The sequence below is a fragment of the Giraffa tippelskirchi genome, chromosome X, assembly GCF_054371585.1.
Source record: "Giraffa tippelskirchi isolate mGirTip1 chromosome X, T2T-mGirTip1v1.2.pri, whole genome shotgun sequence".
Classification (NCBI taxonomy): Eukaryota; Metazoa; Chordata; class Mammalia; order Artiodactyla; family Giraffidae; genus Giraffa; species Giraffa tippelskirchi.
In genome coordinates this window covers 56200662-56212963 of record NC_137289.1, presented here as the reverse complement: position 1 = coordinate 56212963, position 12302 = coordinate 56200662, and the positions used below count along the sequence as shown (strand labels likewise).

The following is a 12302-nucleotide window of genomic DNA, read 5'->3' as shown; positions in this document are numbered from 1 at the left end:
AATATCAGCGAACATTTTTATGAGTTAGACCAATGGATAATTTAGTTCATATTTTTTAAAAACCATGCAAGAATAGCCAGGATGTAAGGAAAAAGGAAAACCTATGAGTGAATAGTAATCACATCAGACATAAAAGCACACTATAAAGCCCCAAATTTATACCAGTGGGGTACCAGTACAGGAATAGACTAATAGGCCAGCGGCATCGAATAAAAAAGTCAGAATAACACCAGTTATAGTTGGGGATTTTACTATGTGATCCAAAGGCATGTAAAATCACTGAGGCAAAGATGAACATTCAATAAATGATGCTGGAACAACATTAAAAAAAATTAGTGTAGATCCATGATCTACCATCCACAAAAATAAACTGTAAATGGGTTTAGGCATCTAAACAAAAAAAATGAAACCATAACAAAATCTTGAAGAAAATAGGGCCGAATTCTTCTTCAATATCAGCATTGGGAAAGGCTTTCTAACTCTGACTGAAATTTCCAGAGGTGATTAAAGAAAAGAACATTCTATGTGACTAGAAAAGATTTTTTTAATGTATGGCAAGTGAAAGTGAATGTGGCTCAGCCATGTATGACTCTTTGGGACTATGACTCTTTGTGACTCCATGGACCTCCATGGAATTCTCCAGGCCAGAATACTGGAGTGGGTAGCCATTCCCTTCTCCAGGAGATCCACCCAACCCAGGGATCGATCCCAGGTCTCCTGCTTTGCAGGCAGACTCTTTACCAGCTGAGCCAGCAGAAATCCAAGAATACTGGAGTGGGTAGCCTATCTGTGCTCCAGAGGATCTTCCCGACCCAGGAATTGAACCGGAGTTTCCTGGCTTGCAGGCGGATTCTTCAGCAGCTGAGCTAAATTAAAAGGCATTGGAGAAACTGGGATAAAGTATTTGCAGGATGCCCCACGGACAAATGAATAATAGTCCAAGAATACACACAGAAGACAAGTACTGCAGGACAAAGGGCTAATATTTGCTCAGGAAAATGGGAAAAGCTATGAATAGAGAATTCACAGTATATATATAATGTGTCAAACTTCCTCATAATTAGACAGATACATACTAAAACAAGGGCTTCCCTGGTGGCCCAGTGGTAAAGAATTCAGCCAGTATGCACAAGATGCAAGAGACTCGGGTTCAATCCCTGGGTGGGGCAGATCCCCTGGAGAAGGTAATGGCAACTCACTCCAGTCTTCCTGCCTGGAGAATCCCATGGACAGAGGAGCCTGGCAGGCTACAGTCCATGGGGTTACAAGAGTCAGACAAAACTGAGAAAGTAAACCACCACCATACTGAAACAACACGGAGATATCATTTCCCACCTGCCACGACAATAAAGGTCACAAAGATAGGGAAACACATTCTGATAGTGAGGCAGTGAGGAAAGAATCCCAGTGGCCAGTGGTACAACTCTTCTGGAGAGAAATTTGGAAATACCTAACATAACTACAGATGCATTTAACATTTGGCCCAACAATCCTACTGCTGGGAATAAAACTTGAAGAGATATTTCTACCAACACAAAAACACGTGTACCCAGAGTTATTCACTGCACCATTGTTTGTATTAATTAATACGAAATGTTGAAAACAACTGAAATGCCCCTATAGAAGCCAGTGTAATCCAATGTAGCTGTAAAAAAGAATGAAGGAGTACACAATAAGGAGTTTTTTTTTTAATGGAATGCTGTTTCTTGCAAAAGGAAAAGTGCAAAGAAGCTTTAGAAAATGCAATCTTTCATTTAATAAACAACGGAACATAGGAAAACCCGTATGCATTTATTCATTTGCGTAGAGGAAATACAGGGAAGATTCAACCAGATAACCAGATTGGTTATCTACAGGGGGACTGTGGAAAAGACATGGGGAATGGGAAGGCTGTAGAAGGTGTGAGGAAAGAATCATACTCCTACAGTATGAGTTTCTGTGTAGCCCTGAGTCTGAATTTAAAGTCTGGCATATCAATACGAACCACAAAAATAATTAGATGCAAAGAAATACGATTTTTAAAGGAGCGCAACACGATCGAGGCGTTTTATTTTATTTTATATTTTTGATCGAGGGATTTTAAAGAGAGCAAGAAATGATTAGTCACAAAATTGAAGCTAATCACAGGTAAGGAAAGAGGGTTGTACAGAGGGTGGACAGGAGAGTTGGCTGGCGAGCAATTCAATCGATCGTCTTTCTTATTAATCCCCAAAATTTGGTCCTAGGTAATTTCATTTATATCAGCAGAGACATAGTTTATAGAAAGAATACTTTTGAGATGTACCTGACTGGAAGAAGAGTCGGAAAATAGTTGAGACGTCCAAGACCCCAGCAGTGGCAGCGCGTTCCTCCCTCTCCTCAGCTCCACGCCAACAAGCCGCAGAAGAGCACGTGATTGGTGTAGTTCCGGTCACATGCCTCGCACTCACTCAGTTCGGATGCGGGAGCGGGGCCAAAATACAGACCTGCCCACGGGGAGTGAGGGCAGAGAGGGTTATGGGTGAGAGGGTTCCTCTCAGATGCCAGCTCTGCGCCTCTAGAAACCATGGTTGGAAAGCTGGGCACAAGGTCTCTCCATGTGGCCTAGATACCACCTGGCCAGGATTTCTGCCAGGCCAGGACTCAAACCCAGAGAACTGATGTCCACATCGATGAGCTTTGCAACAGAGACTGAACTTAAAAACGATTGGCCCCTTGATGAAAAAGCGGCTTTTCAGGTGGCGCTAGTGATAAAGAGTCCGCCTTCCAGTGCAAGAGATGCCAGAGTCAGGTTCGATCCTGGGTCGGGACGATCCCCTGGAGGAGGTCACGGCAACCCACTTCAGTATTATTATTTTTTTTTTTTTCACTCCCGTATACTTGCCTGGAGAATCCCATGGATGAGGAGCCTGACGGGCGACTTAGCACTTGATGAAAAAAGCCATCAGACTTTAGTGTCCACATGGCTCTCCTATGGTAAATAAGGAGTTGAGTCCACACCAGATAGGGAAAATGTATTCTGGCCTCTGTGCAGTTAAGCCAGCATAGCAATGACATTGACATTTGACAAAAGCAGCATAAAGGAGAAAACTGCATGCATGCTAAGTCACTTCAGTCTTGTCTGACTCTTTGTGACCCCATGAACTGTAGCGCACCAGGTCCCTCTGTCCAGGGGCTTCTCCAGGCAAGAATCCTGGAGTGTGAGGCCATGCCCTTCTCTGGGGAAGAAGAAAACTGCGACCCCTTTAAGAACAAGAGGCATTCAGGGTATTTGTGTCCAACGTTCTCAGTCTGCAATGTGGGAGACCTCGGTTCGGTTCCTGGGTTGGGAAGATCCACTGGAGAAGGGATAGGCTACCCACTCCAGTGTTCTTGGGCTGTCCTTGTGGCTCAGCTGGTAAAAAATCCACCCATCAGTGTGGGAGACCTGCGTTTGATCTCTGGGTTAGGAAGATCCCCTGGAGAAGGGAAAGGCTACCCACTTCAGCATTCTGGCCTGGAGAATTCCATGGACTGTATAGTCCATGGGGTCTCAAAGAGTCGGACAGGACTGAGCAACTTTCACTTTCACTTTCTCCCTGAAATCCTGATTCCACTGTTTATTTCCTATTCTCTTCCCAATTGTTTACCACTTTTCAGAATAAAATACATTTTATTTATATGTTATTTCTCTAAATTGGCCATCTCCTTCTGATGGAAAAATATAAATTCCTGGAGGGCAGGAATCTTTGTTTATTTGTTCATTAACGTATCCTTATACTAATGCCTGGTATAATGTATACTTCAAGATTTGTTCAAGGAATTGTTCTCTAGCCACACTAGCCTCTTTTTTGTGCCTCTGACCCTAACTCTAACTCACCAAGCATGTTCTCACACCATTATATATTTTCCTGCAACAACCTGCCCACAGATGTTCCTGTAACCACCATCCTTACTAAGCTCACTTCTCTGCTCACCTTAGCAGCCAAGGCTTACTTTTCTTCATGACACTTAGCATTTGATCATAATTTTTCTGAGTATGTTTTGTTTCTCTGATTTGTTGTTGTTGTTTTCACTTTGCTTTAGTTTAGTTTTGCTTTTTCCTGTTCTCTGTCTACACTTCTTTCTTATATCCTTTTAATTGCTGCTAAAGAAGTAAACCATCCATGACTGTTCTAATTTTTGCCATATAATGTCATCTTTCACTAGATCGGGGTAATGGCATTAAATATCTTAAGACTGGATCCCTGGGTTCATGACTTTACCACTGAGTGGTACCATAAGCTCCATGACCTTGGCCTGGCGCGTTAACACTTCCAAGATTTCATTATCCATCTTCAAAAGGAGAATGACAATTGATGTCACTTCTTGACTGTTGATAAGCTTCCATTTAGATAATGCATATATAGGGCTTAGCAGAACACTTGACAGTGATGATAAATGGAGGATGATTATCATGATCATTGACTGTATGCTATCAGAATTGAGTGTCAAGAGATCTAGGCTTCTTCCTAGTCTCTGTTGCTTAAAAATATATTGCAATTTCCACGAAGTTACCTTAAAGCACACTGTGCTTTAGATTCTGCTTCAGTCCAAAAGAATAACAATGCTTATCAATATTGTTTCCCATAGGTAGTTTAAGGAAAGTCTAAGTATTTAACTCATCTCCAACCCAGTATCACTTTTTAAATGGGTAATGGTTGGTTGAAATGCTTCCAGTGTCCAGACAAATTTCTAAAGAACCTCAGGCAAGGATAATGAAAAATCCTGTTCTCTGTTGCTCAGAGGAACAGACATTAGCCCAGCCTAATGTCAGGTTCTGCCCAAAGAATCCTGAGCAGAAAACAACTGAGAGGTCCAATTCAGGTGCCACTTGTACAGACAGTAACTGGGCAGATTGCAACGATAATGCACTTAATGTCTTCCTCTAGATGGACCACTCATGGGTGAAGATAAGAGCAACAAAATCTTTTCAAAAGGAGAATTTTAAGGTATCTATTTTCCCCTATAAGAATTTTGAAAACTGGCTTCTCATATTTTTACTTTGCAAAGGATGTAATTTCTAGAATATTGTAGATATACCAGATAAATTGTTTTAGATATCCTTTTTCTAAATCTTGGTACTACAAGTGTAGTTCACTCAGTTTATGAAAAATGTTCAGCATATGACTGAACGATTGGAAATCTAGTTCTCACTGAAAATTTTCAATTATCAATAGCATTATACTTTATAAGTAAAAGTCTGACTTCATTTCTCAATTTCAGTAAACGTCTGAATGACACTCTATTGCATCTTCCTTCTGAATTTCAAATCTAATATTGCTCAGTGGATAATAAGATAGAATGCAAGCTAGAAGAAGCCCACTTTTAAGTCTAAAATCCATCTCCCAGGTTTCAGTAAGAAATGCAGTATTGTGTTCTATAATTTCCATGTGTTTCTTTCTCTTTCACTTCTTTGCTGAGATTTTCAATTTTTTCATTTGTTTAAAGAGAATTTGTAACTACTTGATAGTTACTTTTATGATGGTCACTTCAAACTTCTTGTCATTATTTCAACATTGTTCACATCAGTGTTGGCATCTGTCAGATGTCTTTTATTATTCAAGTAGTGGTTTTCTTAATTCGGGGTCCTGTGATCTCTATCATATCCTAGGCATTTTGAATACCACATTCTAAGCCCCTGGACCCTATTCATGTGTAGTTTTGTATGCTTCTTGGGTGCAACACACAGTGATGTGGGCTGTACCTTCAGATTCCAGCTCTGATTCCACCCAAGCAAAAGTGGATTGCTGACTCAGGCTGCCTCAGTGGTAGGAATAACCCCGCTCAGCCCTGGATACCGTCCCAGTCAATGAGAGGCATCAATTCACAGCCCTTCTGTAGCTTCAGAAAGGGAGTGTAAGCTCAGTTCTCCTCTAGGCAGGGCTGACCCCAGGGAAGGGGGAAGGGAATGGCAGACCGAATAATTTGTGAAGAAAATATTCAGGACTACATTAATGGATGCAGAAGTAGTATTTGACAAAATCCAGCAGCCATTCATAATAAAATCTCTCTCAACACACTGGGAATAGGGGATAATTACCCCCAAGTTAACAGACTCAAGGGTAGGTGCAGAGATCAGCAATGTTTGTAAGTGTCAGGGAGGAATGTAGGCACTCTCCAGAGGTAACAACTTGGGAAACAATTCCAGATGGCACAGTCCAAAACCGGAAATAGAAAGAAGTGATTGACAGCTCAGGGTTGTGAAGCCTCTCAACCTCAGTCTCTCCATCTTCTCTTTCCTTTCTCCCCTGGGTAGCTCCCTCCCAGACTGTCCCAACTCCCTTCTCCTGTGCCACAAGGACCAGCACTTCAAATCCAATCTGCAGGCCTTCCACCCCTCCCTGCCTCCGTTCCTCCAGTGCCCAGTGAAGGGTGTGGAGGAAGAGGGAGTGGGGGGATGGAAGGCGAGGGCCTTGCTACCTCACTGGGGGTCCAGCACTCTGTCAAATCAAGACAGACCTCAGGGATGGCCCAGGAGGCTGTGGCAGGGAGGTGGGTGTGGTGGGGCTCAGGAAGGAGGGAGGAAGATGAAGACAGGAAGAGAGTGGAGGGAGGAGGGGAGCGATGAGACATAGGGGTGTAGAGACAAGGGAGAAAGAGAAAGGGAAGGGAAGAGAAGAAAGCTCTACCATGGCGGGGGTCAGAGGAGAGGCAAGGGAAAGGGGAAGCGGTGCCCCTGAGGCAGCCCTTTCCTTCCCCTGCCCCAGAACAGCCCAGGCACCGTTCCTCCAACTATGCACATGTTGGACTGGGGGTCACTGGATGCTGGTTGAAGCTTTGTCACCTGTGTGAGCTCAGTCAGACTTGGCCGTGGGAAACAGAGCAGCCAAGGGGGTAGATCGTCCCCAGAAGGAGTAAAGCAACAGTTCCCGGCTCACTGTGGGGCTGAGGGTCTTTGGCCCGCCCTTATGATCACCACTTTCTCTCCCGATGGCCCCTGTGCCTGTCCGAGTTGGATATTTCTCTGAGGAATCACAGCTGTCTCAGGCTACCTGGGGTTCCTCTGGAGGACAGGCAGGATGGTGTGACGAGTGCAGGGAGGGACGGGCGGTGTCCCCCAAGAGGCCTGTCCTGCAATCTCCTCTAACACCTCTGCCCTCTGCCAAGTTGGAGGAAGGAAAAGAATGAAAGTGTTAAATGTCTGGCCATCTATTCTGCTTGCTGACATGTTGCAGTCATGCTGAGGGGGCCCATGTGGACATCACTCATTGTTGTGTGTCCATCTCACTCCTGGTAGGATGAAAGATGTATATCAAAACTGTTCCAAACAATTCCCATGCTTCTCTGAGTAAACATGCTGGGGTTTGCTCTTCTTGGAAATGAAATACCGTGATCATTGTAATCTGAATTGGGAACAATACGTAAATGCTCCAAAAGCCGGAACAAAGTCCTAGGAAAATATCATGCCTAATGAAGCAGAATCACTGACTTTTATTTTCTTTCTTTTTCATTTATTTTAATTGGAGCCTAATTACTTTACAATATTGTGGTGGTTTTTGCCATACATTTAGGTGAATCAGCCATGGGTGTACATGTGTTCCCCATCCTGACCCTCCCTCCCACCTCCCTTCTCATCCCATCCCTCAGGGTCATCCCAGTGCACCAGCCCTGAGAACCCTGTCTCATGCATCCAACCTGGACTGGCGATCCATTTCACATATGATAATATCCATGTTTCAACGCTATCCTCTCACATCATCCCATCCTCGCATTATCCCACAGAGTCCAAAAGTCTGTTCTTCACATCTGTGTCTCTTTCTCTGACTTGTAAAAGCTAAAATGAAGTTTTGCACAGTTCTAGCAATGGTTGAAGACCTCTCTATAGTTTATTTTCTGGGATATGAGAGATTGGGAGGATCCATAGCCCAGGACAAAGCAAGTATAGTGGGAAGGACTTGGGCTGAGGGTCTGATCTATGTTAGTTTGAGCTCTGCCTTTGTCATCCTGGGTCACCTGAGAACATTCACTTAACATCTCTAACCCTTACCTCCCTTTAATACACGAGAGGCATAATAAACTATACCCTGAATATTTCGTGCTGTGGTTCAAAGCTCAAAGATGATTTTCCTACTTGAAAGAAGACTTAGAAAAATGATATATCGGTCTAAGGAAACTGTATAGACTGTAACCTGGAGTGACACAAGGATAGAAAGTAGCAAAAGAGAGTAGATGAGAGTTAATGGAGAGGTGGTGAATAAATCTAATACACGTTTCATTGGCATTCAAGAAAGAGAAGAATAGAGAAGTATTTGAAGAGATCATGATTGAGAAATATCCAAAAGTAATTAAAAATATCAAATTGTTACAGCACATCAACGAGAATTAATTTAAGGAAACTATACTGTAGAAAAGAAACATTTCATAAGTATAAAAGGTTTCACTTGATAAGAATATATTAATAAAGCAATTTGAATTTATGCACTTCTTATCATAGGAGTCAAAATATATGCAGCAAAAATTGACAGAATAAATAGTGAAATAAACAGTCACAGCGAGGTGATTTAACAGCTCACTGAATTACAAGTAAAACAGACAAAAAAAATCAGTTAGATGGAGAAGTTTTGAACAACATGAGTGACAAAATTAATTCAAATTAGTACACTGCATATAACAACTGGGGCTGCAACATCCCAGAATATGCTTGGCCATAAATCAAACCTCAAGAAACTACAGTGAGAGTAATACAATCGATCCTGAATGGTTCATGTGAGGATTCAAAGGTAAGCGTGGTTTCTCTGCCCCTCCCTCATCTAATTATGAATCCCAAGATTTCCCACACTCTCCACCCCAGGGACACTACCCTCTCTCCAAATATTTATCCTGAGAGATATCAAAGACAAACAAGGCCAAGCACTAATTCCAAAGAGTTGGACACGACTGAGCAACTGAAGAACAACATATAGGAAGAAAGTCCACTGTGAACTGAACTTGTAAACTGTCCAGTGTGAACTGAACTTGAATCCTTGAAAAGAAGGCTGGAGACATTTTTACAGATGGGTGAATGCTAAGGGAAAGTCATTGAGGGGTGTTTGAATGGGGGTGGAGTAGGGGGTTAGTTCCTATGATGCAGCTACTTGGATTTGGTAATTAGCACTTATGTGGGGCTTCCCTGGTGGCTCGATGGTAAAGAATCTACTTGCAATGTGGGAGGCCTGACTTCGATCCCCGGGTCAGGAAGATCCCCTCGAGAACGGAATGACTACCCAGTCCAGTATTCTTGCCTGGAGAAATCCATGGACAGAAGAACCTGGCAGGCTACAGTGCATGGGCTTGCAAAGATCTGCACCTGAGGGTAAGAGTAACACTCTCTCTTTCACTTATCTGGAAGAGAAACAGTCTTCTCTTGTATTGCTGACAGGAAGCAGTGGTGTAAATTGAAACAAGGTGTTCACTGAACTTAAGCCCTTAACCTCCCATAGGGACAGGGAAGAACAGGGAGGGTTATCTCCCTGAACCTTTGCACTTCACAGCGATGACTCTCAGGTCCTTGAGGCAATGTTTCATCTCAAATTGAGGAGAAAGGATTGTAACTATAAGATATCTAACTGCTCTAAGAGTGAGTACTGGGGAATATCTGTCTGCTAGCAAGTTTTAGATGCAACAAACAGCAAATCCTATTGTTAGCATTGAGCTTTTTCAAGGATACAATTAAAGGTGTGTGTGGGGGTAAGTTGGGATGGGGTTGTCTCTAAGATACAGCCTTAAGCTACGAAAAGCCATGCTTGAGTTTAGTCAAGTCTTTTAGTGCAGAGATTTTTGAAGGAGTAGTTATGAGCCTGGAGTTTTGCAAGACTCAAGCAATCACATGATTAGAGCCTTTCCCCTTCAGCAGAGGGAAGATTCTACATTAGCCATGACCTTAGCCACAAGAGGAGAGGTTCATCACAGGTAATCATGGCATATGTGTTAGGGCTCACTCCACACACATCCTTAAAAGAGTGGAAAACAATCAACCTGAGCCATTGTGCCAGCATCATCTGTGTAAAGGGGAGTGCCCTGGGTGTCCTGTGGGTTAGGGTGGGGAGGATCTCACAATCCCACCTACCATATAGGGTCCTAAGGTCAAGACCTCATGGTGACTGACTCACCCAGTTTGGCTTGTGGGCAGGGACCAGGTCTTCACGGAGTGTTTGTGAGGAGAGTCTATGGGATGAAGTCATGGGGTTCTGGAAAAATAAGGAAAAATGGTCAAGGGAACCAAGAATAGTCTCCAAATCACCTTGTCAGGGCCACATAAGCAAGATGAGTCCTCAAAAGATGTTCGTTTTCCAAGGAGAGAGAGGAGAGCCCTCGGGGCCAGAAGAGACTGAGCTCCCAGTTCTTACTGCCCTCCCCCCACCCCCACTTTGCTACCGGTGTAACACCGAGAGAACCCTTAGAAACCGAGCCACCCATGCAGAAGCAGGTAGCTAAAATCAGGAGGCCTGGGTCCCACTTACTTGGATCTACAAATCCAGGGAACTCTGAGGGCCTGCTGCATGCCAGGCCCTGTGCCTCCTGCTTCATATTTTCTTCCTTCTTGTGTTCTGATCAGGACTCTGATATGCAGAACTGCCAGGTCCTGGCCCTCTCTGAGGCTGCTGAGGCTTAATGAAATATAGGAGCTTGTCAGGAGTCATTCAGATGCTACACGGAGATGCAGACACTGGGACTGAGCTCTAACTGAAGGAACATGATACCACCATGAATAGTTTTTAATAAACTCCCGCTGCCATATTATGGGATTTTTCTGAAGGAAGATCAAAGTTGCAAAAAGTACTGAAAGTAGCTGCATGACAGTCCAGCCCGTTCCAGGGAGGGCATACCAGGGACAGAAATGGAAAGCATAAAGGACACAGGAAGCGGAGCTTAGTGGGCACTGAAATAATAGTAGGGGGAAAAGTCATGCTGCTTCTTTTGGAAAAATGTGGACAATGTGGATCGATGTTCCCTGTTTGTCAGAGACAGAATTGGAACTCTGGAAGTCTCAGACCAGCTTACTTAGCAAGGGAGAGGGAGTGAAGACAGGGTATCAGGCAGAACTTTCTGGAATTTTCTGTCTCCTAACAGCAAGTTCTTCTGGAGTCTCTGTGACCTGAGAGAAGAAATCCATCTCCTGCATGAGCTGAAGAGAAATCTGCACAAGAGTTGTGAACAGTTTGGATGATGGAAGTGTAAGACAAAAAATACACACACACTGAAATAAACCTTCAAGAAAACCTAAAAATACATGTGAATATTTGGTCAACCTATTAGTATATATTTTCTAGTGTTTCACTCAACAAATTTTGCTAATTACAAAATATTAAACACTCTAAATGTGTATTTAGAAGATAAAGTCATTCTGCATCTTCCATCTATATGAATCCATCACCGTGACTCTTAGATATCCAGTATTTACTAGGTTGGTGCAAACTTTCCAAATGCATTTGTCCTTAGCTAATGTGCTTACCTACCTAAAATATTTTAAAGTGTTTAGGATGATTGTATATTATTTTTAAGAGTTACTATCATGTAAAATTTTCTTCAAGGTGGCTTTCTCACTTATTATGTCTCCTAATTTTCATTTTTTAAGCTAATGTGATTTGGCATCTATCTAGAGGTTTATTGAGGAAGCGTTTTCCTTTTTACGTGTATTATTTGTTGATCACTTGCCTACTTTGTCACTTATATGTCATGGCATATTTAGTCATTCAGCCATGTCGACCTCTTTGGGACCCCATGGGCAGTAAGTAGCCCTGCCAGGCTCTGTCGTCCATGGATTTCCCAGGCAATACTGGAGTGGGTTGCCATTTCCTTCTCCAGGGGCTCTTTCCAGTGGAAGGACGGAAGGATCTAACCCAGGTCTTCTGCATGGCAGGCTGATTCTTTACCCCTTAGTCATCAGCTCCCTACTAGGGAAGCCTCCTCCCCTTACCAGGGAAGCATGCCCCTCCTCCAGCCTGGGAAGCCCCCAGTTAGTAGATAAGAAAACAGTGGGGAGGGGGCCGCAGAGGAGGCGGGGAAAGCGCGACTAGGCCAATAGCAGGGCGGGGACCACCTTCGCATTGGCGCCACATGCACCGCGGGGACTGCAAGATCTTCCCCATGCTGGACATCCCAGGGGAGCAGGCCCAGAGACTGCTTGAAGCACGTGGAAGCTGCCGAGGAGGGGCCGACCGCGGAGGCCGCAGCCAGGGCCTCTATGTAAGCTGTCTTCCTATCTTCCTTCTCATGGGCAGTGTTCCCAGGCATCTGCCACAAAGGCAGGTGCCCCCATGTCTGCACTTAGGGCGATGGAGGGCCTGGAGGGCCTGAGAGGACACCCCCAGCACAGCAATACT

At 43.8% G+C, this 12302-nt stretch overlaps 1 protein-coding gene across 2 annotated transcripts in view; it reads right to left on the bottom strand.

Moving 5' to 3' along the window:
* The window catches only part of LOC145536873 (melanoma antigen preferentially expressed in tumors-like), a 33547-nt gene that overhangs the window by 15521 nt on the left and 5724 nt on the right, over positions 1 to 12302 (bottom strand). Inside the window, exons 2-4 of one of the 2 annotated variants that reach the window (XM_081567047.1) lie at positions 10440 to 10586; positions 10089 to 10166; positions 2285 to 2465 (exon numbers count right to left, since the gene is read on the bottom strand). The exons of the other annotated variant lie outside the window; for it this stretch is intronic. The gene's annotated coding sequence lies outside the window, so the exon portion shown is untranslated. The remainder of the gene's footprint in view (positions 1 to 2284; positions 2466 to 10088; positions 10167 to 10439; positions 10587 to 12302) is intronic. 2 annotated transcript variants of the gene reach the window in all.